Raw genomic sequence first — 7,047 nt, 5'->3', positions numbered from 1 at the left:
TACATTTGGATAAGCATGTGACAATTTACGCAGACAGCCGCTATGCATTTGGCGCTGTGCATGACTTTGGCACATTGTGGAGACAGAGAGGATTTAGATCTGCTGATGGAAAATAAATTGCTAATTCTGATCTTGTGCAAAGACTTTTTCAGGCTATACAGCTACCATCGGCCGTTGCAGTTGTAAAAACGAAAGGACACAGTACAGCTGACACAGACGAAGCAACAGGTAATGCCTTAGCAGACGTGACAGCCAAGGCTGCAGCTGCATCACAGCTCCCACCTCCGCAGGAAGTATTATCTGTGCCCCTACAGCTGCCACTTGTTACACTCCCAGACTATTTAGACACAAATGTTGATTTTAAATTTATACAAGAGCAAGCCTCTGCATGTGATTACACCTGTTGGGAGAATAATGACTGTACCTTAGATGACAGAGATGGCTTATACAAAATCTTAAGGGTTTGATTGCCCTCCCATATTCCCTGATGCCAGTCCTTGCCCGACATTTTCACTGTGTGAGTCATGTCGGACAAAGAGGGGTAATAGGGGCAATAAAATCAAGATTTGTAATTGAGAAAACATCACATGCAGTAAAAGCATATTAGCAACCTGTCTAACATGTGCACGAACTAATGTAGGAAAATCAAAAGCAAAACATCAGCATTTACCACAACCAGATTTTCCATTTCATACATTATGACTCCATCTGCAGTAACCAAATTATTTCCATTTGAAATAAGACTATTTCCAACACCATGGTCAACTTCCAGAGGGGCACCGCTAGTAGAAGGTGATGTATATTGCATTGTCCACTGATGTTCACAACCTGGTAGAAAAACTGAATAATAACTATCAGAAAGTTTGTCTCTCTCAGCTTTTCCCCTCCACGGTTCCACAAGTGGAGACAAGGAGATGCGTGTTGGAGAAGTCACTAAAACCAAGGACACTCTGGGAGGCCGCGCGTGTTCCAGCCCCAGACTGTACTGGCAGTGACGAAGAACCAGCATCCTCACAGACAGACAACCTCAGTGGATTCATGCCAGCAGGGTTAAGACCAGCCCCACCAAACCACCTAAGGCGTCGGATCAAGTAGATGACGTCTCCGGCGAGCCAGCGCCCGGATTCAATACACCTATAGATGACGACTCAGGCGAGCCAGCGCCCGGATCCAATACACCTACACACACACAATCACTGATTAACACACAACGCCGGAAAGAGCCAAGACTCAGAAAGCCCTTTGATCCCCCGCCTGAACAACAACAAGGTACTCGAACATCCAGCAGGAACAGAAAGCCTAGAGTACCACACAATGTCTAACCTGATAAAGATAGACTCGTTTCATCCTGATAATGGAGAAAATGAAATGCCCATTGTCATCACACGAACCTGGGACCAGGCCAGGAGACGACTAAAGAACTGTCTTTTTTATATATTTAGGTTATTAATCATATCTACTGCATTAACCTTAGGATTTTTATTTACTATTTCGTATTGTAAAGTGCAACCCTGTTCACATTTCTGCAAGCCACATTTTCAATGATAACCCATATAGCTACTAGTACAGCTACTTCAATGTATTTGCAATTAGCACAAATTGATCCTGAGGATGTGCCAGATGTTACCAATGATGTTCCTGATGTGTATATTGAACATTAGGTTGTGAACTATTACATTTTATGATTTGCTTTTTATATTATGTTATTACATTTGTGATTTTTCCTTTCTATTTGAGTTATTATTTTTAAAAATAATAAAAGAGGGGAACTGTTAGGTATTTTAGTACCATGGTAGCATTTACTGGATATTGTTTTATAGTGACATTATGCAGGAAAACTCTGTCATTCAATAAGGCCCCTTTGTTTTAGTTATTTTTCTCTTTGACCCAAGAATTGATGTGTGAGAATCACAGGCTGGTACAAGGTTGAAATACCACAGAGATCACTCCCTCAGCTACATTAGTTTCTTAATCTTTTAGGAGACGCCTGTTGAGGCCAAATGGTTTGTTTCAGATTTCACTAATGTAAGAACTCTTCGTTTTGTGCCTTGAAAATATGTCGCTGAGATAATCACAATTGTAGCTGAACTGATACACTACACAAAGGATGCTTCTTCACCCATGGGCAGGAAGACGCTGCCTTATCTTGGTCTGTACTGGTTTAAACTGATAATCTGCTGTCTCATGAATTTTACCCTCTATATAAACTGTTGTACTTGTGAATAAAGTTGAGTCACTTTGGGAAGACAATCTAAAGCAGTCTCTGTTTTCTTGTTCTCCCAAGCTGCTCCCGAGCTCGTACTAACACGCTGAATGGCATGCTTGAATATTACTTGAGAATATATTTGACTGTGTTACAGACTAAGGGACATTCTCTGCTGATAGGTGAAGGTACATTCTCTGCTGATAGACGTCCACGCCTCGAAGGAAGTCGATCCACGGATTAGGCCCTGGAAACCGTTTCCTTCAGAAAGCAAGCCAGAAAATCTTATCTACCTGATTGCCTACATCGCTTACCATTTACCCTTCTTCGCAGGAAGCGCTCTAGAAGACGGGGAAAACGAGGTGGCATCCTGGTACGCTTCAAGGCTTTCCTGAAATCACATGGAGTAAAGAAACCTTGTACTCTTACAGATGTGCTACTATATTTTCGTCCTCTCTGGGACCAGTCCAGTTACAGATTCAGCTTCCATTGCTGGATCCGGTCTGTTGGACCTCCTGCTCCCTCGGTCCTGCCGACGAAGCCTTCACCTGTCTGGCGATGGGTGCAGTCCTACAGAGGTGGCGTGAATCTCAGTAACCTTCGTCCACTGGGACGTGCTCCTGTTAGCAACACTTCAATCACGCTTCGGATGGGCCTGCTAAACAACAGGTCACCGTCAAACAAGACTTTCATCCTAAATGACTTTTTTATCTCGTTGGGACTGGATTTTATATTCCTGACGGAAACTTTGACCCAGTGAGTTTTCTTCTTTCTCTGAACTCCTTCCCCCGATCGTTCATTTTTCAGAGGTGTAGGGCCAGCTTCAGTATTTAAAAACTGTATGAACATCACTCCAGTTTTAGCAAACTTACACAGGCTCCCTGTAAAATATCGTATTGATTATAAGATTCTTTTACCTACTTTTAAAGTTAAATAATATGGCGCCCTGTTATTTAAACGAACTCCTCAACATGTACGACCCCAAAGAGCACTGAGATGCTCTTAGCACAACCGAGGTCTCGACTGAAGCACAGAGGAGATGGGCCTTCGCAGTAGCAGCACCCAGACTCTGGAATAATCTGCCAGAGGAGATTCGTACTTCAGAGTCTATTCGGTCTTTTAAATCGCGTCTTAAAACTCTTTTTGACTTTGGCTTTTAATTCGAGTTCAGTATGAGTACCATCAGGCCTGTTTTATGTTTTTATTGTTAATTTACTGTCTTCTTATTTACCTGTATTTGTTTCTCTATTTTTTTCTCTTGTTTTTAACCAATTGTGAAGCACTTTGGTCGACTCTGTTGTTTTTAAATGTGCTATACAAATAAATTTTGAATTTAATTGAATTGAAAATCAAGACAACTCAAAACATAAAAAGCAAACAGTTCAGAGCTGATTTTTTTGTATTTTTATTGACATTTTCTTTTATACAGGGAGTGCAGAATTATTAGGCAAATGAGTATTTTGTCCACATCATCCTCTTCATGCATGAGCTCTTACTCCAAGCTGTATAGGCTCGAAAGCCTACTACCAATTAAGCATATTTGGTGATGTGCATCTCTGTAATGAGAAGGGGTGTGGTCTAATGACATCAACACCCTATATCAGGTGTGCATAATTATTAGGCAACGTCCTTTCCTTTGGCAAAATGGGTCAAAAGAAGGACTTGACAGGCTCAGAAAAGTCAAAAATAGTGAGATATCTTGCAGAGGGATGCAGCAGTCTCAAAATTGCAAAGCTTCTGAAGCGTGATCATCGAACAATCAAGCGTTTCATTCAAAATAGTCAACAGGGTCGCAAGAAGCGTGTGGAAAAACCAAGGCGCAAAATAACTGCCCATGAACTGAGAAAAGTCAAGCGTGCAGCTGCCAAGATGCCACTTGCCACCAGTTTGGCCATATTTCAGAGCTGTAACATCACTGGAGTGCCCAAAAGCACAAGGTGTGCAATACTCAGAGACAAAGGAGCTTGCAAAGAAAAGCGTCTGGACTTCTTTAAGTTGCTTGAAGACGTTTCACCTCTCATCCGAGAAGCTTCTTCAGTTCTAAGGTCAAATGGTGGAGAGTCCCAGATATAAACCTAGTGGGAGTTTCCCCCCACAGAGGGACAAAAGGACCCCTGATGATCCTCTAATCGCCTGAGCCAAGGTGTGAAACTGGGTGTGGGTCCCAATCAGCCAGAGTTTCGGGTGAGTTCATTGTGAAACCTGGCCCCACCTTATCATGCGAATTCCTGAGGTCAGATGGCCCAGGATGTGAGTGGACGTTAAGGCGTCTGGGAAGGGATCTATATAATAATATATATATATGATTTTAAACCTGGTGTTTACTGATGCCGACTGAACCTCCTCACCTTCATACGCTCTGAACATCTTGTTGGAGAGTCTGTCTCTGACCTGGCATCAGAGCAGCTCAGTCAGCAGAATCAAATCTGTACACATGAATGTTTGTTCCTCTGAAAACCAAGTGATGTTAAAGCCAAAGCTCCCACTGGGCCTCACGTTATTAACATTTATTTATTTATTTAAAACAACACTTCTGGCTTTGATTTACAAACTGCCCTGAGTTTTCCTCAGAACAACAACATCCCAGTGCTCCCAGAAAACACCTTCAGTGGAAACCTGTCAGATCAGTTTTCACCTGTCATACTAAGTCTTTCCGGCTGGCAGTGAAGCTTTCAGTTGTTTAATTTTTCATCCTGACAGAAACATCCTGGTCACAACTAGAGATGGACCGATCCGATATTACGTATCGGTATCGGTCCAATACTGACCTAAATTACTGGATCGGATATCGGAGAAAAATAAAAAATGTAATCCGATCCATTAAATATCAGGAAAGCACCTCACAAAACTTGCAACACGCCGTAACTCACCTCAGAACGTTAGCACGTCGGAGCAGTATGCATCACGTGATAGAGCAGCTGTGGCATGCGGGACCTGTCGGTGGTCTGGATAGCATGTGGAGCTTCGCTAGCAACCCGGCATTTCATCTCCGACAAAGTTATCCCCGAGAGAAGTAAAGCAAGTGTGTAAGTCCATCTCTGAATGTTTGTAAAGCATTCCTGCGTTAAGCTTAACAAGCGACTGCCTCTCCTGCTGCTACTTCAATCATGAAACTTTTCTGTCGCGAGTCTGTCTCTTGTTTGTTTTTGGCCCACTTTGCACCAGAAAGAGGAAACCAGCGGCTGAACAACAGCAGCACGTTTAAGCTTGATCAGCTGTTGTTAGAATTTATTTATTATTACTTTCTACTCGAGGATCTTTTTCTACGTAGCTGACGCTGGTAACTGTGCAGGGGCGGATCTAGCAAAGTTTAGCCAGGGGGGCCGATAGGGCATTAACTGGGAAAAGGGGCACAAAGACATACTTTTCTTTCTTATTCTCATTTAAAATGTCTAGCTTTTAATAAATAATTATCTGACACCCAAAGTTTTAATTTGATGTAAAATGAATAGAAGTCAATTACTGGATATAGTAACTGTTAAGTCTAATATACCCTAGTAAGCTATAGTACTTTTTCCTTTGGGAAGGTACCATCTGTGCAGTCTGCAGCTCTGTTGAAGAAAGATGTTGAATCTATTTAATATTTCTTGAAAAATAATTGATTTCTGTGCATTTTTTTCACACTGCATCAAATTAAGGTTGATTACGTCGATTAAGCATCATGAGGTGGAGCGTGAGGGGTGGTTCCCTATTTTTTATTTATTTATTTTTGTTGTTGCTGGGAGTTGGAACCCTATTAGTTAGGTTGCTTAATATTTATGCTAAGTACTCTTTAAAATACCAGAATAGGGAGGATGGTGTAGGTTTAAGTTTATTAGATTGATCAGTATTGCTGAACTATGAAATGTTTTTTTTTGTATACAGGTATAACAGAATAGCTTTAGTGTAGTTGTTGTTTTAAACTTGAGTATGAACTTATACAAAATGCAGCAAGATATTAAAAAACAGTTTTGTTGATTAAACACACTATATCGGATTCATATCGGTATCGGCAGATATCCAAATTTATGATATCGGTATCGGTATCGGACATAAAAAAGTGGTATCGTGCCATCTCTAGTCACAACGTGGATCACTCGTCTGTCCGACTGCTCTCTGACCCCCTGAGTTCGTACGTTACCCTCGTGTCACATCAGCATTTTCTCACGCTTCACCAAGAGCAGAAAGGAAACACCGTGAATGTTTTTTAACACCCACTGAAGCTCTGAAAATCTGAAACTGTACCAAACTTTCTCAGAGCTTTGTCAGAACAAAGAAGGAAGAGCATAGTCTCTCTGGAAGGTTCGAAAGGATCTGAAAACCTGCAGCTGCAAAGTCCACATCCACACCAGCACACTGACAGGTGACACAGAGCGATTACAGGTGTGACTTATGTCCGTTTCAGGAAACTGGGGTCATCGAGCAGCTGTGAGAACCACTCTGAGTCACCATCCACCGTTTGCTGCATCACCTTCTGCTTAAAATGGAAAACTGAAATTTTAATTCACAGAATAAATAATCAATAATAAATGATTAATAGAAACCGAGGCCACCTGTGTGATTTAAAGTAACGTGACTCCAATGATCTTCCTGACTTGTGTCCACCTGCAGCTCCACACAGAACCTCCCACGAGGACTTCATGCTCCACTCCACTGTGTCCTTCATCTTCTTGATCTCCGTCCTCCTCAACCTGCTGCTCCTGCTCGCCTTCCTGCTCCTCTGCTCAGTTCCTACACCTTCCTCCTGCTCCTCACTGTGTCTCATCGCCACCCTCTTCTGGCTTCACCTCTGCATTCACCGCATTAATAAATATAAGCTCTCCTTTCAAAACACACTGCTCTCACTTTATTATATATGCTGGTGG

The sequence above is a fragment of the Copadichromis virginalis genome, linkage group LG7, assembly GCF_057382275.1.
Source record: "Copadichromis virginalis isolate Kocher_CV1m ecotype Utaka linkage group LG7, C_Virginalis_male_GT1.1, whole genome shotgun sequence".
Taxonomy (NCBI): domain Eukaryota; kingdom Metazoa; phylum Chordata; class Actinopteri; order Cichliformes; family Cichlidae; genus Copadichromis; species Copadichromis virginalis.
Note: the sequence above shows the minus strand (reverse complement) of the source record.